Raw genomic sequence first — 27,816 nt, 5'->3', positions numbered from 1 at the left:
TATTGGTTATATAATGTGTGGGTGGGGGCATGGGATAGGGTCTGCGGTTTATCGGACAATACCGCATTCATGTGAAAATTCTCATGTTACGCTCCTCCTGTAGCTTTTTATTTTGTTTGAAGCAATTTTCAATGTCGCTTTGTATTTCGGTCAAATGCCTCAATTGTTTCCCTTATTAGCTCTCTTTGCAGTTCTCTTGTTTTGTTAGCTCACGTGAACACAGATCAGCAAAGGTTGGTCTATCTCAGTGGCCCGAATTCTGCTGTACCGATCTATTTATAAGGAACTGTCTGGACACACAGCAGAGAAATGTAGATTATGCACCAATTTATAAGTGTACCAAAATAACCATGTGCATGTTTTTCATGCAGCTGCCCCTAAAGATCATGTCCATCATGAACTTGTCTATCTCACCGTCTGTGGCATCTTTCTTATCGTGTGTAACTTTTGTACAACAGAGTTCCAGTACAGAGCACCGACACAGGCCAAGATCTAGAGGGCAGAAAGATGAGAAAATGTAATTCAAAGAACAAAGACTATTGCTCTCCTGCTGAGCCGTCATTCTCCTGCTTAGCAATGGGGGTCATTTTCAATATCAGTGGAGGCAGAAAACTAGCACTAGCAGATCGGTTGCCCGTTATACACGCTGCTCGGCTTCCCTTTCCTTTTGAGGTGAGTGGAAGGGAAGAACGGGCAGCCGATCCGCTACTGCCAGCTATCCGCCCTGCGCTGGAGTTGAAAATCACCCCATATGGGTTAATCTATCAATGATCCACTGCAGACAGAGGGAGAGAGGCCCTCTCTGAATTAGAGTCATAGCACAGTCCAAAAAAGCCCAGCCAAACAAAGGCAAGGTGAGACCTCCGCCTCCTTTGAGGTCATGGTGTAGACCCTGCCAGAAATGGCAGGGCCAGCTAATTTAAATAGGCAGGGGCGGGTAGGCTGCATTAATGCAGCCTGCAATACCTGAGATATATTGGGGGAGGAGAATTGAAAATAGTGAACGGGAGGGAGTTAGGCACCAAATTGGTATCCAACTGGCTGGCGCGGGGAGGGGTGGTAAATACCTGGAAGGGAGGGGAGGGATGGGAAAAACCTGGGTGCGGGTGGCAGGGGGGGGGAATACCCGGAGAAGAGGCAAAGCCCTGGTGCAGCAGCAGGATATAAAATCTGATGCTTAAAGTGCCTTGGCAACACTGTAAGAAGCAGGCAACCTGGGCGACAAGGATGGGCAGCCACATCGAAGAAACAAGCAACAAATGTTAAGGAGCATGCCCGTGTATCAGGATTAGGAGGCCCCAGTTTTGCCCAGTGCCCGATTGGAATTTCAGCCCCAATGTCAAATGCACACAGTAATGTTTAGTACAGTTGTGAGTATTACTAACCATATAGATTTGTCTCTTAAGGCTATGTGGTTAAATTTATAGCCACATGTAATTATAGCATTTATTGAATGGTATTTAACCTATCCTGGAAAGTCTGGTACCAGCAGTAGATGTATTGCAAGCCGTCTAGACATTACTTGGTTTGAGACTGGTTGAGTGGTCATGCTCACATAGGAGCTAACTGAATCTTCTGCTATTTGCTCGGTTTACTTAGCAGAGTGCCCTGTGCACACCCACACAACAAAATCAATGTTTCGCTTCAGATATTGTATGTGGCAGAAAAAAGGATGACTAGTTATTTCTTGTGGCAAATGTGATGTGTCTACCACATATGCCGTGAAGTTTGAATGGAGCCCAAGTACTTCTGTCTTTTTATGAGATAGTCATGATATGCAAACTAAAATCTCAATCATAAGTCAGACTGTTCGGAGGAGTCCATGGTCTTAAAGAGGTAACATGAGTTTATGTAAATTGATTTAGGTCTCATGCTGGGGATTATAGGTTTGTAAATAAACTTGGTTTTCCAAATTCCCTTTATGTACCTGTGTAACAGGGGATGTTTCACTACCTAATCCTCTTCCAAGTGTGCTGAAGGGCAGACATTACTACCACATGCACCTGATGGAGCGAGACTTTAAGTTGTCAGTCACCATATTGGGAATGCCAGACAGGGTCGTCCTCCTCTCTACTCTAGCATCAGATAGCAAATCTTTTCAATTTGCAGTCGGTGTAGCTGATTTCTTGATTGTCATAATGGTGTCCATTACTCCTGAGGCATACCTTCATGTGTAATCTTTGCTGTTCAATAGCCAAGCTGTCGGTTGTAGACCAGCTGGTGTAGAGTGCCACAGCCTGTCTTCCATCTGTGAGAACAGATCCTCCTTGTCTGGAAGAGACAGCAAACCTGAAGACCATGGGCAATCAAAAAACAAGGAAGGGAACAAATAATATTGGCTTTCTCCCACAAGATCAGCTTATTGAGGATAAGGACCCTGCTATCTGAGCGTGTGGTGGAAAACCTATTTGCCAACAACTCATCAATATGTATCAAGTCCACTCGTAGGTGTGTTGTGCTTCTGCTCAAGCAGGGCTTCTATGATAAGATCTCGAGGGGTCTTGACAGGGTGGATGTGGAGAGGATCACTGTTTAAAAATAAGCGGTCGCCCATTTAAGACAGAGATGAGGAGAAATTATTTCTCACAGAAGGTCGTGAGTCTTTAGAACTCTCTTCCTCAGAGGGCGGTGGAAGCAGAGTCTTTGAATATTTTTAATGCAGAGGGGGTGAAAGGTTATCGGGGGTAGGCGGGAATGTGGATTAATCAGATCAGCCATGATCTTATTGAATGGCGGAGCAGGCTCGAGGGGCCGAGTGGCCTACTCCTGCTCCTGATTCGTATGTTCGTATGTTCTTTCTTCAAACAAGAGGTTCTGGCCATTACATGGTAAGGGTACGGACTAGCAACCCAGAGCTCGTGAGTTCAAATCTTCCCACCATGCCACATTGTGAAATTCAATTCAATCAATCTGGTAATGTGGGCTGGCACCAAAAAAAATCAGACCGCAAACCCAACTGGTTCATTGCTTGCCTTGAGGGAAGGGAACCTGCCACCCCAACCTGGTTTGGCCTACAGGTGACTTCAGCTCCATACTAAATGGTTGACTCTTAATGCCCTCTGAAGTGGCCTTGCAAACAACTCAGTTGTAAAACAGTCACTACAAAGTAGAAGACAGCGGCTCATCACCACCTTTTCTGAGCAACTAGGGATGGGCAAGGATTGCAGACTGGCAAGTGTCACCTACGTCTTGAGTGTACCAGAGCCGGATTTCCAATCATTCATGCAGATGAAAAATGATGTATCTCCAAGTCTGTTGATGAATTTCCACACCTTTGGAGTTGCCTGGGCAGATAGAACTCAAATCTGGGTTTAAAATCTTCTGAAGGCCGTCAGGCTGTTTGGGGTGCCTCTGTTTATGTGGCTGTGTGCCTCCCAGGGGTGTCTGGTTGCTCCGTTCCTGTCTGCCACACAAATGAGTTTGCATTCAGCTAAGGGTTAAGCTGGACAGTAAGTGCCAAGGAAAGCTACAATTCTTTTCGTCCAGTGTTCTCCCCAGATATTGATCTGGTTTCTCTACTGTCGGGTATATTGGGTGGGCATCTAGCTGCACTGAAAGAGGGAAATGTGATAATGGCTGCAGTGCTAGGATGTAGAACTGAAGTAAATACATAAGACTGCCATAAGTGATTGTATGGATAGGTCATGCCTCTAGACCAGATTCCCTAAGGTGTGTCCTTGGTGATACCAGTTTCACATTCAGACAGTAATGTGGAAGCAAGTCATCCTCGGTTCCGAGGGACTGCCTAAAAAGATCAGCGGAATCTGGACAGCAATGCCTTCAACAGACCGAAACTTGGCCCCTCTCTTTTGCAAAGATGTTCTGTGCAAAAAGCTGTTCATGTAGGCATCTGTGTGCTTGCTGGCTTTTTGTGAGAAATGAATTGAAGGGAGTGAGGCATCAACTGGAGGGTGGCTGGGGGGGGGGGCAGTCCCCCAATCTGTCTGCTTCCCACTCCTACTGCATTCAAGCGCTTGCCTCGCATTCCCCATCCTGACCAGCCCAACCTCTGTGTCCTTGCTCTAGTTTCTGATTTCAAGTGCAGGCGCTGAGATATAGGGCTGCTGTTTCTTTTCTGTTTCACTCTTCAACAACAGAAAGTAAGGGAATGCTATTAGGAGGCAAGGCTATCATTACTTCCACAGCTCGAGTGAAAATACGCTATTACAGTAATTGTGTGAATGCACTACAACTATGGAATATTTTCACTCATACTCAGGAGTGCTTAATCTCAGCACTAACAGTCTAGGAAAACAGAGCAGAGGTGCAGAAGGTGGCTGAGGAACAGAGACTCAGAGAATTCTACGGAGCTGTAAGCGTGTGCAGGAGCCCGAGGGGTAACGGATAAAGTCCTGCAAAATATTTCAGCGATTGTGCGCCTACGTGCAGAAGCCGTGTTGAGGTGCGTTGGTTATCACTGATGAGAACTAGTGAAAACCCTGAGGCCTGAAGGGCAAGTTCGACGATCGCACACTCCTGTAGGGGGATCCACACTCCAAGGGAGCACGGGTCAGAGGTAGGGCGACAACATTCTCCAAGCCACACTTTCTTTGAATGTAGCTCCTCCTGGAAGGGGTGGGGGGCAGGGGGAAGAGTGCTGAATTTACCCTCTGTAGGACACCATGTAGCTGGTAACAGCTGCCTGCCCCTGGAACAACAGGAACTTTCTGTGGCTGCCTAATGCTTAGTATGTGAAGCAGGCATGAAGTACATAAAAGTTGACTTCCCGCCCCCATTTCTCCTCTTCTTCCCCTCTGAAAAAAGCTCTGCCGAATTGAATGGTGGGCTAGCTACGTTCTATAGGCTTTCGGTCTATGAAACATCATTCGCAATCCATTCAATTAGCCAGAGCTTTTCCAGAAGGGACGGAGAAATGGGAGAAATGGGGGGGTCGGAGGTGGCAGGGTTTCAACTTTTATGCACTTCCTGCATCTAGTTGCAATACAGCCTTATGCAGGGCCCTCCAGACCAATTGAAAGATGATGTATGGCATGGGAGAGGGCTAAAAAGAACATTTTTAAAGGCGTAAATAAAAATATAAAATATAAAAATGATGCAAAATGACTTGTAAATTTTGTCACAACAACAACTTGCATTTATACGACATCAATCAGCAATACAACAACATTGGGACTCCTGTTCTACTGTAATGTTTTGCAATCAGGCTCGCAGAAGTGAAGCAATTAAATCTCAAGGCCAGTGAAAGTGTTAAAATGAAAAGTTTGCAGAGGAAGTAGCTGCTAGAGCTTGTCCTCCAATCCTGTTAGTTCTCCGATACAAGAGCGCCTTTAGGATTCGTTCCATTCATGCTTCACTCGCCATAACTTCCTCCATTTACAAGACACGAATGGGGGAAGTGGGCACCGACCTCAGACATATTTGCAACGCTGTAATTTCAAGTGTGGTCTGCAAACCTTTCAAAATGTCCTGCCGTAGTCTGGGATCCCAGTGATGGAATGTGCAATGCTATTTATTTTAACTTGGTATTTAAAAGAGATTTCCCCTCAGTTATCTCCTGAAAAGCTGGTGCTCTTTCCTCCCGATTGCTTTTTTTCTGATGCGGTTTTTCACCGTTCCCCTGTGTGATTTCAGTGCAGTGGCGACACAAAGGGCTCTGTTGTGGAGCATCGCTGTGAAACTGCGGGTGGAGTGGTTCAGTTTCCATAGTGGAACCAATCACTCCCGGAGAGAGAGAGAAAATAGGAGGGAAATTCAAAAATAGCACTGTCTCTGAGCCCTGACTTATTGTAATCAACAGGAAAGGAAAGAATGAGCTGGGGTAAATTGATTATCATTACTGAATTATAAGTCAAACTCAAGGAACATTTCTTGAATTGTATCTATCTGCCTTGGAAGGTACTAAGAAATGGAACTGGGGATCCCACCTGTTGCTAGTTCAATGAGCTTTGAATGTTAGGATGTGGGTTTGCCACCATGATTCCCTGCAGAGTGAGCTACCAAACACAGCTTAGGTCATCAGTGGGTGACACAGAGCAAAGGCCTGCCACTTCCCCCAAGGAGGGAGGAGTCATTTTTTTTTAAGCAAGTTTCTCTTATGATAAGGTACGGTTTCCATGGACATCATGCGCTGTCTGGTGGATGTTCTGAGCATGTAAGCCTAGATAATGGACTATTCTTCTGTGGCATGAATCACAGCAGAGGAATGATGCTTTCCTCAGCATGCACATACACACAGAGACACACAGACACACACAGACACACACACAGACACACACACAGAGACACACACAGACACACACACAGAGACACACACAGACACACAGAGACACACAGAGACACACACACAGAGACACACACACAGAGACACACAGAGACACACACACAGACACACACACAGACACACACAGACACACAGAGACACACACACAGACACACACACAGAGACACACACAGACACACACACAGAGACACACACAGACACACACACAGAGACACACAGACACACACACACAGACACACACAGACACACACAGACACACACACAGACACACACACAGACACACACACACAGACACACACACACAGACACGGACACACACACAGACAGAGACAAACACATAGACACACACACAGATACACACACACAGATACACACACATAGACACACACACAGACACAGAAACACACACACGCCCACATAGACAGATGCACACACATAGATACACACACAGAAACACACACAGACACACACATGCAGATAGAAACACACTCAGACATAGAAACACTCACATACCCACATAGACAGACACACACACACTTTTTAGCAGGAGTCACTAGGTAAGCAGTAAGTTGATCAGCAGTAAGAGCCTGGCTGACTTTCCCCACCAGTCCAAGTATGTTGAAGCCAACTGTAGCCCTGGCTGGGAGCATCTAACTTACCACAGACCACGGAGCAAGCCTGCATTTGGCGGTGCCTTTACCCACAAGGCCATCGGGAAAGCGGACCAAAAATATTTAAATTTTAATCGCATTACTATTTTGAGTTTGGTTCAGAAGTGATACAGCAGTCCACAAAGTGCTAAGTATATTGATCATCACGTTCTATTTGTGTGCATTCTGTGCGTGGCTGCTGCTACATCAGCAGTCTGCTCCAGCAGTCAGCTTTGACTGTGTTGTGCTATAAAGTTTCTTCTGATGTGAAGTGAAGCAATCTGGCTGGTCACTCCCTGCTGATTTGTAATACTAAAGGCCTTTGTTTTTGTGCCATTGCTGGCCCTAATCTGAGAAATGTGGTACCATTATTGCGGCCGTGTAATTTGTGGCATCGCAATTGTAAAGTACAAAACGTGAAATCTATATCAAAAATATTTTGTATAATAAACTGTTTGTATTTTGTCATCGCTAGCACCCACCTCCAACACTTCACTACAACAGCTGAGGTGTCCAGTTATGTGCCTGCAAAAATAAATGTGATCGGTACTGAAATGGAACTTGTTATTGACTGTTGAAGAATGAATAAGAGCGGGGGAGGGTAAATCTGGCCTCCATTTAATGGGCAGCTTGTGGAAGAGCAGTTCACCACTAATAAATAGCCTTCTCTGTATTGGCTGTAGGCAGTGAAGCATCTCAAATGTGCAGACTGCAGCACACCATCTCCACTTGGCTTTGAAGAAATAGTATTGGATGTGGTTCAGGTTGTAGGGTTTGTGCTTCAGCTCGCAAGACATACAGTGAGGGGTCTTAAGAGAATAATGAACAGTTACTGGTCTGATTTTTCTTTTAAAAAAAAACTAGCCCTGCCATGACAGCCAGTCAGGCAAAGTGTGATTTTTGCAGGTCAAATGTGAGCTGAGTTCTTGGCAGTGATTGTGAACACGAGCCTGCGGTAGAGGTACACATTCTAATACTTGGCTGGACTTTGGTAAATGCCTGTGAGCAGAGCTCGGAGGAGACTGCAAGTGGTTGTTTTAACTCTTCAGCTAAACAGCTTCCAGCTGGACATGTAGGAGTACTGTCCCATTATTTCAGACTATCTTTGATTGAATCCCATTTCTCATCATGTCAGCTGTGAAAACGCCCTGACCTGCCTATGAAGTTATGTTCTAAATCATTTTACCCTGCTTTTACACAACAAAGTACTGTAATACCCAGTGTATAAGTCACACTTGTGTATAAGTCACTTCTCTATTTTGCAGCTATCATTGTCATAAAACACTTATAGGTTTCATTGGTATATAAATCTGTTTTTGGAAGACTTAAAAACGTGCGTGTGAGGAAATGACTTCTACCCGCACTGTACCTGCTCCTAGCTGGAAATGGCTGCCAGAAATTCAGCCTCTACTTGACCAGAGTTCAGGTCAGTTACCAATTGCCTCTGAAGCCAGCAGAAGCGGTAGCCTCAGACATGGGGCGATTTAGAGGGCTAGTACAGGGAGACCACCCCGCTGCTGAGCAGTCACTGCGAACTCCATTGTTCCCAACATCCCATAAACAGCTTGCTCTGTTGATTTACCTGGGTCACTGTGTCTGTTCCGTCCACACTAAACTTTAGGGGTACGGTAGCATAGTGGTTATGTTACTGGACTAGTAATCCAGAGACCTGGACTAATGATCCAGAGATGTGAGTTCATAATCCCACCACGGCAGCTGGGGAATTTAAATTCAGTTAATTAAATCATCTGGAATAATTACCGGTATCAGTAATGGTAACCATGAAACTATCGGATTGTCGTAAAAACCCATCTGATTCACTAACATCCTTTAGGGAAGGAAATCTGCCGTCCTTACCCGGTCTGGCCGATATGTGACTCCAGACCCACAGCAATGTGGTTGACCCTTAACTGCCCTCTGAAATGGCCTAGCAAGTCACTTAGGATTCATGTCCCATGAATGAATTAAAAAAACGTAAACATACGAGAATGCAAGTAAACATCACTTCCTTTATTATAAATGTTACTTTAGAGGAGTTGTACCAGAAACAGCGGCTCAGACAGGTTTGTGGTGATCAAGAAAAAATTGCAGAAAGCTAAAATTTAAAACAAAGCTCAAGTCAGACAGAGAAAAGACAGGCGATTAATCACTTTCGCTGTAGATCCTTTGTCAGAACAGAGTTGTAATAGGGGTCTCTGACAAAAAGGGGGCGACGCCTACTTGTGGTGGGAGATGGGGTTTTGGGGGTGGAGAGGAAGAAAACTGAGATGGAGTGAGCAGATAGGCGGAGCAGATAGTACCTTCCTCCCCCACCTCCATCCCTCACCAATCCATGAGACTACCCTGTAGTATGAATGAGTTGGATTGGGCGGGTGATTCACTGCAAAGCTGAAACACAGATTTCATCTCTGGGTCTGAGTGCATTACTTCAGGTTGTACAGGGACTGCCAGCAGGATCTCAGCCTGCAGTGATGAGGACTATTCCTCCCGACAGAGTGAGCATCTTCCTGGGTTTAGGTTGAGGTCTGATTCACAGAATCACAGAAACCTCACAGTGCAGATAGAGGCCATTTCGGCCCATCGAGCCTGCACCGACACATATCCCACCCCTGATCCCCGTAACCCCTACACCAACACACATCCCACCCTATCCCCGCAACCCCACGCATTTAATCCCCCTAACACTAAGGGTCAACTTTATCACAGCCAATCAACCTAACCTGCACATCTTTGGACTGTGGGAGGAAACCGGAGCACCCGGAGGAAACCCACGCAAAGACGGGGAGAATGTGCAAACTCCACACAGACAGTCACCCGAGGCCGGATTCGAACCCAGGTCCCTGGAGCTGTGAGGCAACAGTGCTAACCACTATGCCACCGTGCTGGGACATTGGCTGAATCATCTATCATTGTCCCTTTTTGAAAGCTGTAAAGGCAATCCTGAGGTTAATGAGTGACAACAGTCTGAAGGGAATGATAACAAAATGTATACTTTGTATAATTTGCTTATTCATTGCACTTGTAGTGGGTAGTTAGTGTGGCACCTAACTTCCTATCGCAGGCAGCAGGCGAAACCTATCAAAAGACCATTGTTTCTTCACTAAACAGATGAAAAAAAGGCTATAAAAATAAGTATAATATTGGGGTTTATCAGCAAAGTGCACAGTGTTTGGATAAACTGCAGCAGACTTGAGAAAAACAACTTGACGTATGGCTTCAAATGGCACTTCCGATCTCTCTGGTTTCCAGGAGCTGTAAACCAGGGGCTGATTAATAAGATGTAAGAATAGTTACAGATATACTTTTAACCAGTCAGTTATCAATGAATTAGTTGCTAGAGATTTTAAAAATTAGCATCTTTGTTTACTATGATTCTAAAAACAAAAACTAAAGTGCCAATTTTAACCCTGTCCACCTCGGCGGGGAATGAGGGCAGGCAGGTGGTTAAAATGGCAGTTGTGTGGTTAAAATGGCAGTCGCGTGGTTAAAATGGCAGTCGGGTGCTGCCTGCCGCGTTCCTGACACGTTGATGCCCGCCGCCATTTTAACTGACAGGGTTTCGGCAGCGTTGGCCTCATCAATGCTTAAACGTCGGGGCTGATGACCAGTGTTCCCTGTAAACTGCGCACGTGCGCGGCAATCGAGAAGGTACCACGCAGGCCACTCACAAGCTGTTCCCTGTAAGGTGTTGGGCGTGCGCAGCAAATTTAAAGGTACCGCCCACACACAAAATTTAGTGGGAACATTGCTAACGACCTCATTCGGGCCCCGATGCGATGTTAACTGCCGACCGCAGCAGCGACACCCAGTGCTGGAGCCGCCAGTGAAAGCCGCCGGCAAGCAGGAACAGGGCCACAAGAGGCAAACAAAGGAAAGTATTTTTACATTTGATTTAGGCTCCTCCAGGCCCCACAAGGAAACCTTGAGCCTCCCCTTCCAGGGCTTTCCTCCCCCCCCCGCCCCCCACCCCCGACCGTGATCGCCTCCAGAGGCCCTCACTCGACCTGACTACTTACCTTATGTTGTTCCTTTGGGTCTCCAGCAGCAGGCTTCTGCCAAAAACTCGCCCCCGCCCACCGGCCAGGTAGCGATTCCCACTGGGATCGGGCGGGAATCGGAGTTGGATCACTTAAATGAGGCCCGAGAGTTAAAATCTCCCAAGCCGCATGATGCGGAGGCCGAACAGTGTGCTGCCCACCTCGGCCCCTGAATTAGAATCGGGCCTAAAGTGTCTTTTAATAAAACATGTCCCTTTTACCCCACCTCAGTGTCATTTTTTTTCATATTTATTCTCGGTCTGTGGGCAAGACTGGCAAAGCCACATTTATTGCCCATCGCTAGTTGCCCAGAGAAATTGAATTATTGCAGTCCTTGTGGCGATGTGCTCCCACAATGGTGTTAGGTAGGGAATTGCAGGAATCTGTTATGCACATGCTTGTGTACTGGCAAACGGTTTTGAAAATAGAATTCCAGGCCTCTTGATGTGCAGCATGTGATGCAGCGATGTATTGTAGGTGAAGCACGACTCCATGCATTGAAAATAATGCTGTTCTGGCACAGCAGATTTGAGTAGCAACTCGAGACATCAACAAGTGTTGGGACATGGTCTCATAGCCATGATCTTCCACACTGCTGAATGCCCGACTTCAGATATATTGTTCAGAGGAATGATCAAGTGGAAGCCAGGCAATATCCCAACAGGGAAAGAGAAACATCAGAGGGTCATTCCAGGGCACACTAACGCATCTCCTGGCAGCATTGGTGAAAGCACATGGCATAGCTCTCCTGCAGCACATTGTCAGAGCACTTATTGGATTTCATAATATTATGTACCAAAGGAGCTAGGGGTTTCAATCTATTTTCGATTCAAAGGCAAATGAGAAAATTAAATGAAAGGGCACTGGGTTGGCACAATGCCCTTTGCACCTCTGGGACCTAGCCTGTGGCTCATTGTGAAAACGTACAATTTCTGGGATGGTACTGAGCCATTTGCCCAGGAAGATCCCATGTTCAATCCCTGGGCTGTGCCGAGTGGACTGATCTAAATTGGGGCAGTGGTACAATTGGCCTGTGTGTGCCTGGGTTGGGAGGCTAGGTTGGGGGAAACATCAGCCAGGGTAACCCACCCCTGATTGTTGCCTAGTGACCTCGGCTGAAAAGTGCATGAATAGGAATGTCAACTGAGTACAAAATCAGGCTCAGCTGTAATGGCCCCCACAGTTCAATATCCTGCCAAAGCATGCTGTTGGTGCAGAATTGAGGGAGTTTTACTCCGAATCTGGCCTGTGTTACACCAGGCCTTGGGAGTGCTTGCTTATGAAAGTGGCAATCCAAATGGGAACGCATTCCATTCCCTAGCATTGTTTCTAGATAGGAAAACCAGGAACAGCTGACATTGACTGCCGGCCTGCTCCCAGTTTACACGAGATGCAATAAGCCATATACAGTACAAGTTTCAGAAAATGCTCCAAACCGGCTTGTAATGACTAATCTGCTGAGGGGGAGGGGGTGGGGGAGGAAGGGAAGGTGCAACATCAACATCGCCTGATAATTGAACAACAACATTCGTTGTTCAAAAAATATTTAAACAAAGATCAACTGACAGAGAGAAATAAATGAAAGGATGTTAAAGTTAATGATGATGGCTTATTTTTAATTAAGTATACTGAATATGAGATTCCCCTTTTATTTTAATCAGGTCCATTCTAGAGTAAATCGCAAGTACAAGTGCTGATATTGCAGTCAATTTGAAATTTTTTTTTTACATGGAACATTTTAGTTTGCCAGCAAGATTTGATCTTATCAGAGTTTATCTTAAATGGGCTATGGTGTTATCTATCTTTGGGGAGGCCTGCCCCAGGCTGCTTTTTCACACAACAGCCAAGTATTTTTTTCTGTTGCAGTCAGTCAGCGTAAAGCACAGTAGGCAAGGGGCTAAAGCATAAAAGTTCATTTGTAATGAACATCTCTTGCTCCTTAAAGGCAAAATAGTGACAGGGAAAAACTTTTCTTCAAAAGCAACAGAATGTAAAGACCTTCCTAAGTGGAAGTCTGGGATATTCCTGTCACCGTCATGGGTTGTAATAATAGGAGTGCTTGTGCTAAGCTCTTAACCCTTCTGTTACTTGCAGTATTGCTTTTCACATTTGCTTGAATAGTGCTGACTTTTGGCTTTTTTCCTTGTGAATTGCTGGTCCATTGAACAGTTTGCTCACTGCTGATTTCCACGTCACGCCAAGTCCCACAACTCTGCCAGTGAAGAGTTAAAGGTTAATCTCTTGGACACTGCTGCGAGCAACCCAGGTGAAAAACCATTGAGGCATGAAAGCAATTGGGTGTTTCTTTTATCATTTTCTTTGAACACTCTCATTTATCAGTTATAAAAATATTGCAGACGTGAAAGATGGCTGTTTGACTGGGCCAGGCGGTTGGAGGCTGGAGGTCATGTGATGAAACCTCCAAGAATACGTCCAACCAGATTTGGCAACCCTAATCCTGGGACAGGCCATATTGGCTTTGGTTTTGTCTATCCGAAAAGGTACAGCACCTCAGTCTAACGTCTCATCCGAAGGACAGTTCCTCCAACAATGCAGCACTGTGCACTGGGGTGTCAGCGTGGGTTTTGTACTCAAGTCCTGGTGTTTGAGTTGAACCTGACAACCCTTTGACAGGTAAGAGTACTACCAACAGGGCCAAGCTACAGGAAACTTTGTGTTATCCGGAGGCTAAATGTCCAGCAAGCTCGAGCCACCGGCAAAAATCAGGGGCCATTTCGTTAGGTTTTTTTTCTTTTCGTTGCTTTTTTCTCAACAGTCAAGCTCTGCAAGGTCTCGCTGAAGCTGTTGCTAAGCTACAGAGATGCTTGCAAGGTACGGCTGACTGTTTAGAAGCTGTTGCTAAGCAACAAGGTTTGTTGCCAGATACGGAGCTCAAAATCTCCGTATGTTTCAACATTAGCGCTGGTTTGTCCGGCAGTTTTGATGGGACGGCAACAGCTCGATCCCGTCGGTGCCGGATAGCACAAAGTTTCCTGTAATAAGTATTGGAAAATAACAGTATTAGCAATATTCCTGGGAAATTCTGTTCATTTTTTTCCTGTTTTCAAAGGGCAGGTTCAGTTGTCATAACTACTTTTCATGTTGAATTACTGCAATTACCACAATTACATAGCCTTGTACTGCTGGAGCTGGACAGTGAAATCCCTGGTTACATTAGCAAGTACAGGCACATTAAATCTAGCTGGGGGCACCTACCTGGGCTTTGCACATAAATTAACTCTGAAACCTTAAGAGGAACAATAGCTTTGGCTTATTTAGTTGACATACATCAAGTTGTATTCTGCCTGTGAGACAAAATTATGAGTTCTTTGCATTGAATAAATGGCCGGGCCACAATCTGTGTTATTATTGAACTACAGGGGCCATTTCTGCTCCAGGTAGTGTAGTAGATGGTTCCCTCTCCCCTTCTACTACCTCTCCCCTACACTCAGCCCCTCTTTCTCCTCCCCTCTGTATTTCCTGTACTTAGTCATGTATTAGTAGTATTTTTTTTAATATGAAAGCTGTCATAATTTGCAATCAGTGCCAGATGTGGAAAAAGTAGTTAAAATGTCAATTTACTGAACAACTGTGGCATTAAAAATATTTTAAAAGTTGCTGATCAAAGCAGTTGAAGTGCTATATATGGCCTTGCTCCTGAGAGTCTGGAGCAGTTCCTGGAAATTCCTTTCAGACAGGTGAGAGATTGCCTATTTTGGATTAGTTGCTGGTTCTCAGATCGCCAGCTCCAGCTTATTTTTGATTGGTTAGTTGGATACTGTGATGAAATGCCTTCTGGTAAAATTGTGGCAAATGAATGTCTGTGATTGTCAGCTGACCTTGCTCGACAGTGCTGGTTGGCTAAGAATAATGTGGTAGAATTAGGCAAAGTATATGTCATGTGGTTTAGCATGTCAGTTATTGCTCTGAGGTGAGGTGAAGCAGAAAGGCAGACTGATTTCTAATCCTTATAATCAATTATAATGCTAACAATGGACATCTTTCTTTGTGAGTCATTTGCCTTATTCCATCCTGAGCAGCACTAATGATGTTTATGTTGCAGTCCTGACTTGACTATATATATATTAATAAATGCACTCAAATACTTTTTCGAATCCTATCAGGAAACCTTCCATTGATGAAGGTATAATCGGAAACTCTGAATGTAGTTGTGAGTCTGATAGTGGGTCGTATCCTCAAAGAGGAGTGTTGAGAGGAAATGGCTGGCGAAATGATAAAAGGATAAGTGCTTCAGTTTGCTCTTTATTTCTCAAGCACCAGTTTACCTTCCCCCACCCGCCCCTCCATTTATGGCAGCGTGCTAAATGAATGTCTTTCTCAGTCCTGCTTGCTTTTCCCTCTTAGCTCTGTGGCAAATTGGCTCTCGCTTCATCATCTCTGGCTTCTCGGAGCTGCATTGGAAACATAATTGTCATATGCTCCCTCCTTGCTTTCGATTGAGCATGTTAGGATTTTATGGTTCACTGGAGAATAAATGGTTGTCATTTCACAGACGGGCCAGGATGTAATTAGCCACAATGCATTTAAGTAATGGAACAGATGTCTCTTTGTAAACCAAGTTTGCCGTTCCACACTCTATGTGTATGACCTGTCGACTGCTGCAGGCTATTCATTGCTCTCGGAGCCCAACTCGAATAATGTTTTCCGGTGCAGAAGCTGTTTGTGTTGCAGGGTGTTGAGACACTGAACCAGCATTTATCTGAAGAGCCAGGGCAAACAAAGACATTATAGCTTATTGTATCAACAGAAGATAATTAATTATTGATAATGTACAGTACTGTGTTTGGGCAGATCAGGATTGCAGCTCCTGCAATTTTTTTTCCACTTGTAATTTTCACCCTTCCCTGCCTAAACGCACAGATTTCCATCGGGCTGTGATTCCACGATCACCAGCTGCCCTCCAGTCGGTGCCGTGTCCAAGTGGCCACGCTTTGTGCATCAGCTGAACAGTGAATGCGGGCTAACCGACACAGGTGGGCCTTGTAGCTCTAGCAACATAACACCAGACTCCAGGGCGACAAGGTTGCAAGTTTCAATTGGCTGCTCTAATTGGGTGAGTTTTGTCAGGTGTCAGCAAGCCAGGAGGTGGAGTACTTCAACCCCTTTCTAAAGGAAAAAGCAGCTCAGAGGGCAGTTCCTGCCCTGCAGAATTTCTGCCTGCCATGTGCACAGTATCCTGACGCCCTGATGGTTTCTCTGGGAATCTTCACAGTGATGTCTGCTAAGGAATCTTCACGGTGATGTTTGCTTGACGTTTTTGTTGAGGTTGTGGGTTCAAGTTCCACTCCAGAGACTTGAGCACTAAAATCTAGGCTGACGCTTCAGTGCAGTGCTGAGGGAGTGCTGCACTGTTGGGGGTGCCATCTTTCGGGTGAGACGTTAAACTGAGGCTCCAGCTGCGCTCTCAGGTGGATGTAAAAGATCCAATAGCCCAATTTCAAAGAAGAGCAGGGGAGTTCTCCCCGGTGTCCTGGCCAATATTTATTCCTCAACCAACATCACTAAAACAGATTATCACATTACTGTTTGTGGGAGCTTGCTGTGCGCAACTTGGCGGCTGCGTTTCCTGCATCACAACACTGACTACGCTTCAGAAAAGTACTTAATTGGCTGTAAAGCGCTTTGGGACGTCCGGTGGTCGTGAAAGGCGCCATGTAAATGCAAGTCTTTCTTTGTTACTGCCGCTCAAGGCAGGCTGAAAATGCCCGATCAATGTTTAAACTTTGTGGAATTCAAGTCACTGACTGTTTTCACCCAACTGGTCAAATACCACCCAGCCCTTGTATAAAGTTGACCAGTTTGTGAGATTAATGCACTTTGTCATCTAATGAAAAGGCCACAGGGGCTTCATAATGTTGTGTAACACAGCACAGCAAGCCATCTCTGTAATGCTGTCTAATACTATGATGCCTCACAGATGACATTAATTCTTAAAGTGCTACTTACTGCTGCTGTGCTAAATGTATGGAATTCCTGTTTATTCAACGGTGTAAATTTAATACAGATGCTGTATCAAGTAAAACACTCCTGACTATGGGCAATTTGAATTTTGCACTTGTTTTCCGAGAGCAACCTCCCTCTTTAAGGCTGCAAGTTGCTGTAGTGCTCCTGAGAGCTGGTCGCTGTAGTGCTCCTTTTTTTTCATTTGTTTATGGGATGTGTGCGTCGCTGACATTTATTGCCCAACCCTAGTTGCCCTTGAGCAGGTGGCGGTGAGCCGCTGCCTTGAACCGCTGCAGTCCGTGTGGTGAAGGTCCTCCCACAGTGCTGTTAGGGAGGAAGTTCCAGGATTTTGGCCCAGCGATGATGAAGGAACGGCAATATACTTCCAAGTCAGGATGGTGTGTGACTTGGAGGGGAACTTGGAGGTGGTGGTGTTCCCATGCGTCTGCTGTCCTTATCCTTCTAGGTGGAAGAGGTCGTGGGTTTGGGAGGTGCGGCCGAAGAAGCCTTAGCGAGTTGCTGCAGTGCATCTTGAAGATGGTACACACTGCAGCCACGGTACGCCGGTGGTGGAGGGAGTGAATGTTTAAGGTGGTGGATGGGGTGCCAGTCAAGCGGGCAGCTTTGTTCTGGATGGTGTCGAGCTTCTTGAGTGTTGTTGGAGCTGCACTCATCCAGGCAAGTGGAGAGTATTCCATCACACTCCTTACTTGTGCCTTGTAGATAGTGGAAAGGCTTTGGGGAGTCAGGAGGTGAGACACACGCCACAGAATACCTAGCCTCTGACCTGCTCTTGTTGCCACAGTATTTATGTGGCTGGTCCAGTTAAGTTTCTGGTCAATGGTGACCCCCCCCACCCCCCAGGATGTTGATGGTGGGGGATTCGGCGATGGTAATGCCGTTGAATGTCAAGGGGAGGTGGTTAGACTCTCGCTTGTTGGAGATAGTCATTGCCTGGCACTTGTGTGGCGTGAATGTTACCTGCCACTTATCAGCCCAAGCCTGAACGTTGTCTAGGCCTTGTTGCATGCGGGCATGGACTGCTTCATTATCTGAGGAGTTGTGAATGGCGCTGAACACTGTGCAGTCATCAGCGAACATCCCCATTTCTGACCTTATGTTGGAGGGAAGGTCATTGATGAAGCAGCTGAAGATGGTTGGGCCTAGGACACTGCCCTGAGGAACTCCTGCAGCAATGTCATGGGGCTGTGATGATTGACCTTCAACCACCACAACCATCTTCCTTTGTGCTAGGTATGACTCCAGCCAGTGGAGCGTTTTCCCCCTGATTCCCATTGACTTCAGTTTTACTGGGGCTCCTTGATGCCACACTTGATATCAAGGGCAGTCACTCTCACCTCACCTCTGGAATTCAGCTCTTTTGTCCATGTTTGGACCAAGGCTGTAATGAGGTCGGGAGGTGGGTGGTCTTGGCGGAACCCAAACTGGGCATCAGTGAGCAGGTTTTTGATGAGTAAGTGCTGCTTGATAGCACTGTCGATGACACCTTCCATCTCTTTGCTGATGTTTGAGAGTAGACTGATGGGGCGGTAATTGGCCGGGTTGGATTTGCCCTGCTTTTTGTGGACAGGACATACCTGGGTAGTTGTCCACATTGTCGGAAAGATGTCAGTGTTGTAGCTGTACTGGAACAGCTTGGCTAGAGGCACGGCTAGTTCTGGAGCACAAGTCTTCACGATAGCAGGGATGTTGTCGAGGCCCACAGCCTTTGCTGTATCCAGTGCGCTCAGCCATTTCTTGATATCACGCGGAGTGAATCGAATTGGCTGAAGACTGGCTTCTGTGATGGTGGGGACCTCAGGAGTAGGCCGATATGGCCTAGAGAGGCTGGTCGCTGTAGTGCTCCCGGGAGCTGGTCGCTGTAGTGCTCCCGGGAGCTGGTCGCTGTAGTGCTCCCAGGAGCTGGTTGCTGTAGTGCTCCCGGGAGCTGGTCGTTGTAGTGCTACCGGGAGCTGGTCACTGTAGTGCTCCCGGGTTCTCGCATCTTATGTGGCGATCCAAAGTGCAAATGCAGGGGCTGCCTTGCCTCTCTGCGCTAATTTCACAGAAACTGTCTCCCTTAATCCAGAAGAATATTTGCATATGCACAATTTTTAAAATCTGCGATTCTGTCAGAGGGAGCCCATAGCACTTTACACTAGGGAGTGCCGTTAATGGATGGAAAAGCAGTAACTGCTGCCATTTGAATTCCTTTCGTGTAAAAATCCCTCATATACAGTACAAATGTATTTCTTGCTGCATTACTCATGATAAGTCTGATGATACAATGCTTTATGGCAAGTATCATCATACCAAGAAATGCACAATGTATTATTCTGCTGCTCAGTTGAAGCTATGTTCCTTTAAGGCTAAAAAGTTATAACAGTTGTTAAGTCATAATGGATGAGTTCATTCATAGGTTAATTAGTCTTTAGGTTAGAGCTCAGAGCCCAGGCTTTGTTTGTCAATTAAAAGGCTGCAGACATTGTGGCTCTGGTGTTTTGCTTTCCTGGAGAGTTTTTTCAGTACATTTAAGTGACTGTCAAACAATTCCCCGAGAGTAAGTTAATTTGCACATAATTAAACATATGTCAGTTGTGACACAAGAAGCATGATGCTCACATGATAGGAAATGCTCGTGGGTGATTCTTTTCTCTGATTAGTAGGTAGGTATAAAAGACGAGCCCTAGGGAGAGGCTCTACCCTATAGAGACATCACACTAAAGTACGAATCCCAAAGACAAAAAAAATCTATGTAAAATAAAATGTTGGATGTCTAGGAAATTCAGACTCTAAATGGAAACCTTGAAAGAATTCTGAGACGACCATAAAAATGGATGCTGCTGGACAGGCAGTGTAGTGGCCAGTTGCCCACTGTGGAAATAGGGCCAATCAGAATTTTTTTTATTCATTCGCGGGATGTTGCCTGAGATGATTGGCCTCCAACAACTACAACCATCTTCCTTTGTGCTAGGTATGACTCCAGCCATTGGAGAGTTTTCCCCCTGATTCCCATTGACTTCAGTTTTCCTAGGGCTCCTTGATGCCACAGTTGGTCAAATGCTGCCTTGATGTCAAGGGCAGTCAACTCACCTCACCTCTGGAATTCAGCTCTTTTGTGCATGTTTGGACCAAGGCTGTAATGAGGTCTGGAGCCGAGTGGTCCTGGCGGAACCCAAACAGCATCAGTGAGCAGGTATCATACAGCAATTCAAAATTGCAAATTACCACTGTCCGTTCCTACATTATAACAGTGACTACACTTCAAAAGTACTTAATTGGCTGTAGGATGTCCTGAGGTCATGAAAGGTGCTATATAAATCTTTAGTCTTAAGTCTTTAGTTGTATCCTAGAAAATAGCGAACATGAACCCATGTCTTACCAATTGAGCAACAAATGCATTGGAGCAGCACTGTTATGATTTGGGTTTCAGGTTCTCTTCAAAGCTCATCCATACTTGAATGAAATTGATGAAATGTGCTTGTTAGTCTGTTTTATATCATACTCATTTACTGTTGTTAAATGTTTACATATGTCCAATACCGTTGGAAAATAGTGTCAGATGCACTCACCCCATGAACTAGATGTTGAGTTGTCTGTTATTTCCCCACTGCACAGGGGGCTAAAGGGGGGGAGGAGCTAAACACGATCAAAATCACTAAGGAAGTGGTACTCGGTAAAATAATGGGACTCAAGGCGGATAAATCACCTGGACCTGATGGCTTATATCCTAGGGTCTTGAGGGAAGTGGCGGTAGGGATTGTGGATGCATTGGTAATAATTTTCCAAAACTCCCTGGACTCAGCAAAGGTCCCGGCAGACTGGAAAACTGCTAATGTAACACCCTTATTTAAAAAGGGCAGTAGACAGAAGGCTGGAAACTATAGACCGGTTAGCCTAACATCTGTGGTAGGTAAAATATTGGAGTCCATTATTAAGGAGACAGTAACAGGACATTTGGATAATCATAATTTAATAGGACAAAGTCAGCATGGTTTTATGAAGGGGAAGTCATGTTTGACAAATTTGCTGGAGTTCTTTGAGGAAGTAACATATAGGGTGGATAAAGGGGAACCAGTGGACGTAGTGTATTTAGACTTCCAAAAGGCATTTGACAAGGTGCCACACAAAAGATTATTGCTTAAGATAAAAAATCACGGGATTGGGGGTAATATTCTGGCATGGATAGAGGATTGGCTATCTAACAGAAGGCAGAGAGTTGGGATAAATGGTTCATTCTCAGACTGGCAATCAGTAACAAGTGGTATTCCGCAGGGGTCAGTGCTGGGTCCCCAACTCTTTACAATCTATATTAACGATTTGGAGGAGGGGACCGAGTGTAACATATCAAAGTTTGCAGATGATACTAAGATGGGAGGGAAAGTAGTGAGTGAGGAGGACATAAAAAACCTGCAAGGGGACATAGACAGGCTAAGTAAGTGGGCAGAGATTTGGCAGATGGAATACAATACAGGAAAGTGTGAGGTTATGCACTTTGGCAGGAAAAATCGTAGAGCAAGTTATTATCTTAATGGCAAGAAACTGGAAAGTACTGAAGTACAAAGGGATCTGGGGGTCCTGGTGCACGAAACTCAAAAGGTTAGTATGCAGGTGCAGCAAGTGATTAAGAAGGCCAATGGAATGTTGGCTTTCATTGCTAGGGGGATAGAATATAAAAATAGGGAGGTATTGCTTCAGTTGTACAAGGTATTGGTGAGACCGCACCTGGAATACTGCGTACAGTTTTGGTGTCCATACTTAAGAAAGGACATACTTGCTCTCGAGTCAGTACAAAGAAGGTTCACTCGGTTAATCCCGGGGATGAGGGGATTGACATATGAGGAGAGGTTGAGTAGATTGGGACTCTACTCATTGGAGTTCAGAAGAATGAGAGGCGATCTTATTGAAACATATAAGATTGTGAAGGGGTTGGATCGGGTGGATGCGGGGAGGATGTTCCCGATGATGGGTGAAACTAGAACTAGGGGGCACAATCTTAGAATAAGGGGCTGCTCTTTCAAAACTGAGATGAGGAGGAACTACTTCACTCAGAGGGTGGTAGGTCCATGGAATATGCTGCCCCAAAAAGCTGTAGAAGCTACATCATTACATAAATTTAAAACAGAAATAGACAGTTTCCTAGAAGTAAAGGGAATTAAGGGTTACGGGGAGCGGGCAGGAATTTGGACATGAGTTTAGGTTCGGATCGGTCATGGCCCTGTGGGTAGCGGAGCGGGCCCAGGGGCCATGTAGCCTGATCCTGCTCCTATTTCGTGTGTCTAATTCTGTTAGATTCAGGAGATGGTTCTGTGATAGTGGATTGGCGGTTAGGATCAGATCAGCCATGATCTTATTGAATGGCGGAGCAGGCTCGAGGGGCCGATTGGCCTACTCCTGCTCCTATTTCTTATGTTCTTATTACATTACCCTTCATTAGGGATCAATATAAATATTGATTTATTTGAGAATTAAATAAAGCAGGATTTCATTTGTTTGTGCTATTTACGGCCAAAATCTTTTTATTGATTCTCCACAAATTTGAGGGTTATTGAAGTTAAAATATCTTTTCCCCATGCCCCAATTTTCTTCCCTCCTCTCCCGAAGGTGGTGATTCATGCGTGTTGACAGCCCTTTGGTACCTCATCAAGTGGCCAGTCTTCATGGATGAGCTTTGGCAATGAGTGTTGACAGGCTATAATCCACTGGAGGGCATCACAGCCAAGCCCAATCTTGTCGCCATCTGATATCCATATGTAGAGGTCATTGGATGGTGAGTTTAAAAAAAAAAGGTATTGGGTTGGCAGCACCTGTCTCCTGGTTAGATGGTATGCCTGGATAGTGATTTAATAGGCAGAACCCTGTCTGATTTTTCCCTTCACTCACCAAAGGGTCCTGAGGCCAATTACAGTGTCCCAGCTGCTACACTGGCTGAGATTAGAGGGTCGATTTTAACTCTAAATGCCCGATGGAAACAGGGATGGTTGGCAGTTAAAATCGACTGGGTGACTTACCAGCCGGCGTCCCACCTCAATCCCGCCGTCTTCAATTTTAACCTGTTCTGAGCAGGCAGCAAAGGCACCCGCCTGAAGCTGGTGGAGTCCTTCTTTAAATATGTAGATCATCTTCCGATTACGTCATCGGGCCCCGACCATGATTTTAACTCCAACCTGAATAGGCAAACTGCTGCAGCTTTCCTGCCAGGTAAAGTCAAGTGAGAAGAGGATCAGGAAGCAGAAGAGGCCATTCAAAGTAAGTTTTTCACTTTCTTTTGTGGGGCCAGGAGGAGCAAGATTGCCTTAACCTTCCCTACCTTCTGCACCACGAGGCCCTCCCTGGAAGCCCAACCCCTGGGAGCCCCAACCCCTGGGAGCCCCACAACCCCTGGAGCCCCAACCCCAGGAGGAGCAAGATTGCCTTAACCTTCCCTACCTTCTGCACCACGAGCCCCAACCCCTGGGAGCCCCAACCCCTGGGAGCCCCAACCCCTGGAAGCCCCAACCCCTGGAAGCCCAATCCCTGCACTCGCCCGAGTGCTGGTGGGTGGCCAGAGCCACGCCAATTTCCACAGTCCGGCAACTACTTCCTGCCTATTCCGGGCAGCCTCCTCTGTTAAAAAAAAAAATTAAAATAATTCTATGATTCTATGAAATACCACAGTGATCAGAATTCTATGAAGGGTGTGGAGGGTGGTTACTGGTGGAGATGATGGCATTTGTGAAACGCAACTCGTGAATATAAATGCACTCTGCCAAACGAAGACTGAGTCGTATTATCCACTTAGGCAGAGATTCCCGAACAATCATTAATCACTGTCATGCCAACAATCAATCAAGCGTCACTTAAAAACTCATAATGAGTTCACAGTGACACTCGCTGCCTTTTGTTTGCTTTTTTGCTCCATTAACATTTCTTTCTCTGTCATTCGACGGTGTTTGTATGGATCTGTTGACATGACCAGGTGCTGAACTCCGAGGGGTGATGGCTATCTTCCAGTAAGTCGGTGACAGTGCTTATTGGTCACCAGTGTAGATGCCGGATTTTCCTCCACCAGCTCCCTATTATTAATGTTCGTGCCTGCGGTTGTAATCTGTCAAAGCGGGGAACTTTATTTCTGTTAAATACAATGGAGCTTTAAAAGAATGCCTGATAAATGAATGACCCATTTAAGTGAATGAAATCTCAGTATACAAATCCTTTTCTTATGACTCTCCAGGGGTGAAATAGAACAAAATGGGTGATAGCGAATTGGCAGCCTGTTTCACACCGCGCCTGACCACCTTCTCCATTGGCTTCAAAAACAGTGTAAAATGGGCTCCTGATTCACTATCGCCCGATTTGTGCTACCATCGAAGGCCAATTTCACCTCTTCCATGTTTCCAGATGGTTCAAGTGAATTAAATAGTGCATCTAAATGAATTAAAACGTGCTCTGCGAGGTGAACTGATCCATCAAGCCATCTATAGCCCATTTGAAATGATACAAGTGTAACATAAGTCGTAAATGCCTCAGTAGATTTTAAGTTAGCTGGAGAGCACGTTGAAACTCCCATCTGCCAGCACACGGACCAGATCAAATTAACAGCTGAGATTAAAGTGGCATATTTTCCCCAGCTTCCGAGTCTTTCCACCTGTTGGCATCTCCCAGCTCCTGCTCCCTGCAACTCAAAGTGGTGATCACAGTGCAGGTTTTTGTGCTTCACAACTGACTGAAATGTGCTGAGGCAAATGGTGGGAATCTGAACCCTTCTCAAAATGGATTTTTGTTTTTTACAAGATTACTCCCAAGTTTCACAACAGAAAGCTATCTTCAGTCTAAAATATTGAATGAAGACTCAACTGCCAGTGAGCATTGCAGATTTCAATAGCTAACTGCAGGGGTACGGGAATCCATGTGGCAACACAGCTGTTTGGCAAAGTCCACCTTGGACTGAACAAGAACTTGGTTGATGACAAATTTTGGCTTTTAAAATATCTAACATTTAAAAACAGGTCTCTATCTAATGACCCCTGCTGGAAGATGCCAGTATATGGATGTTAGGTGTGAACTTGGCTGTAATTCCCTCCACAGTTGAATAGCCTACTATTTTTCACTTTCTAGGATCACACAGGAAGAATGTCCACTTTGTTGATGTACAGAGTGCTACTGGTGTCTGTGGAACTGTACCCTACTATGACCATGAGTATGCATGCTGATATGTTGAGCTCATGGCAGTGTATTGGTATTAAGTCCCAATTGGAAAAGATCCTATGTTATCTGAAATCCAAGGTCTGTTGCTAGAAATCACTTTGAAATGTTGCAACCCAATTAGCCAAATTAAAATGAAGAACGTTAAGCTTCTCTTTCAATGGTTTGAGCCTTGATAAGATTCTGATTCAAATGGAAGAGATATTCGAGTCCTCGAATCTCGGTCCAAGGAACTATTTGCTTATCTGTTTCGAGTGCCTGCCAACTAACATTGTCCCATTTGAGTAGAAAGTAACAAACATCATTCCTACACAGAAGAAGGGATCAAGGTCAGACCCTAATTACTAGTCCAGTATGCTTACAGACAATAGCGACAGGTAGCATGAACATTGCAGTAAATGAGAAACTGCTGCAGCATCTCAGTCCCAACAACCTGCCATCAATTTGGCTTCAGGGCAAATTGGTTAACTTGTGATGCTCTCAATCTCATGGTCCAGAAATGGAGCGGCTCCCTTGGTATTCAGCATAAAGTTCAAGCATTTCCACAACATTTCTAGAGCTTTCAATAGGATATTAAATCCCAGCCTTAATGAGAGTCTGTGCACCTATTACATGCATGCTTAACTCTCAGAGAATGCAAACATCGGGTCATATTAATGGATGTTTGTCGTCTTAGTGCAGCATCTGTGCAGGGTTCTATCAGAAATTCATGTTTGATCAGCCTTTTCTCATCTTTATCAATGATCTGGTGATGGTCTTAAAGATTATGCTGTTCTATTTGCTGATGAGATCACCATCTACACAATAGTTAGCTCCTCATCTGAAAGATGAGCAGCGGCCAAAATACTGCAAGCTGATATACATATCTTCATCGTCTCCGCATTGAGGATAGCATACCATTACTTTCCAATTCTACAGAATTGAAATGATGCGCTACACTGAGAAGTCCAAGTCAATAACTCTGTGAAGAACATTGGCTGTTTTGCCATTTAACCCATTTGAGGTTGAACGTCTCTTCAGTTACAGACATTCAACGCTTTGTCTTGGTAATCTATATCTGATCTACACAAAGACTAACAAGTGGCAAAGATAACCGTAAAAGCCATTGAAGAGTGGTAGTCCTCAAGAAGGTTTGATGTACTGTCAATGCCTACAACTTAGTTTTCTCCAAAGCCACTAATGGGATATTCCACAATAAAAACAGAAAATACTGGAAATGCTCAGCAGGTCAGGCAGCATCCGTGGAGAGAGAAACAGAGTTAATGTTTCAGGTCGATGACCCTTCGTCAGAACTGGGAAAAGCTGGAGATGGAACAAGTTTTTAAGCAAGTGTAGGGGCAGGGAAAGGGGGGAGGGGAGGAAAGAACAAAAGGGAAGGTCTGTGATAGGATGGAAGGCTGGAGAGATTTAAAAACAAAAGGGACGATGGTGCGAAGCAAAAGGAGATGATAGTGGAACAAGTAAAGGAACAAAAGATGGGTCTAGAAGAGGTGTAAATGGGAATAGCAGAATCATCAACAGCTGCCATCTGAAACAATAGGGACAGAGGTTATGGTCTGAAATTGTTGAACTCAATGTTGAGTCCAGAAGGCTGTAAAGTGTCTAATCGAAAGATGAGGTGCTGTTCCTCGAGCTTACGTTGAGGCCGAGGACGGAGAGGTCAGAGTGGGTTATTCCAGTACAGGAGAAAATGTTCAACTCTTGCTCCTGGGTTCAGTACAGTTAGAATCAGTAGATTCGACAAGGATGGTCTACTCCAGGCCAAAGTCCACCCTGTGGAACATGAGAGAGGCGTGACCAGCTTATTAGTCTTCTGCAAGGTTTTTATCTGATTAGCCCACAAGAGTTGTCAGTCCTCCAAGATTATTTCAGGGACACCTGAGCAGTTGCTGCATCTACACCCCAGCATTTGGTATCAGTCCAAAAATCTCCACTGAATGACAGCAGCAAAGCCATATAAATCTTATAGAAAGTGTCATCAGCAGCAATTCTGTCCCTTCTGCAGAGAGTTAGAAAGAGAGGAAGTAAACTATCACTTTCTGAATGGAGTTTACTGGGGCATGCATTAAGCTATCAGTTACTGGTTCATTGGTACCCAGTATAAATTCTCCAAGCACTCTGCGCTCCCAACAACTAACAGCATCAAATCTGAGACATGTCCTATCACAGTTATCCCTGGCTGTACCCCGCTGTTATGCCACCTCATATACAAAACAAAAAATCCTATTTAGCTGTAACACATAACCCATATTACCACCTGGATCGGATTCTAAAGGCAGCCCTGATATATTTCTAGAAGCTATTTCTGTGACCAGGCTCCATGTACTATTTCCTGTTGTCTCACTTCTTATTCTTCCCCTTCTGGCCCCAACGACTGTCAGCATCTGGATTAGACTTGATTTGCAGACGTTGTTTTGTAAATCATACAGCAGTCAGCGGCAGCAGTTGTAATTCTGTTTCCTTGGCTCATATCTGAGTGGTGTTTTTACTCTTGTTCCTCTGAAATAAACTTGATCCACCCTTTATTCTGTAAGGAGAGGTGACCAGCGGACAACCGTTGGGTGCAATGTTTATTCAAGTGGTTTTCAGCTTATGCGATTAGTAAATGTTATTTAAAAATGCTTTAAAATGATTAAAAAGCTAGAAGCAGAGCAATATGATGTGGTGGCTACTGATGCTGTAGGGTCATGATGTTTACAGAATGTCGTGAAAAAAATCAGGATAGCAACGGATATGCAAC

General features: G+C 45.2%; 1 protein-coding gene and 1 long non-coding RNA gene across 3 annotated transcripts in view; one reads left to right on the top strand and one right to left on the bottom strand.

The window, feature by feature from the left end:
* The window catches only part of maml3 (mastermind-like transcriptional coactivator 3), a 486,074-nt gene that overhangs the window by 310,464 nt on the left and 147,794 nt on the right, over nucleotides 1–27,816 (top strand). The window lies entirely within an intron of this gene.
* Nucleotides 313–7,016, bottom strand: LOC147122669 (uncharacterized). Its single transcript, XR_015081319.1, has 3 exons — nucleotides 6,901–7,016; nucleotides 2,166–2,271; nucleotides 313–492 (listed from the first exon to the last, which is right to left on the bottom strand). It is a non-coding gene; the product is annotated as an uncharacterized LOC147122669 (long non-coding RNA).

The sequence above is a fragment of the Somniosus microcephalus genome, chromosome 2 (genome assembly GCF_052327205.1).
Source record: "Somniosus microcephalus isolate GS21.2 chromosome 2, FLI_Smic_1.0, whole genome shotgun sequence".
In the NCBI taxonomy this organism is placed as follows: domain Eukaryota; kingdom Metazoa; phylum Chordata; class Chondrichthyes; order Squaliformes; family Somniosidae; genus Somniosus; species Somniosus microcephalus.
The sequence above is the reverse complement of the archived record's forward strand: the minus strand, read 5'-3'. Positions and strand labels throughout refer to the sequence as shown.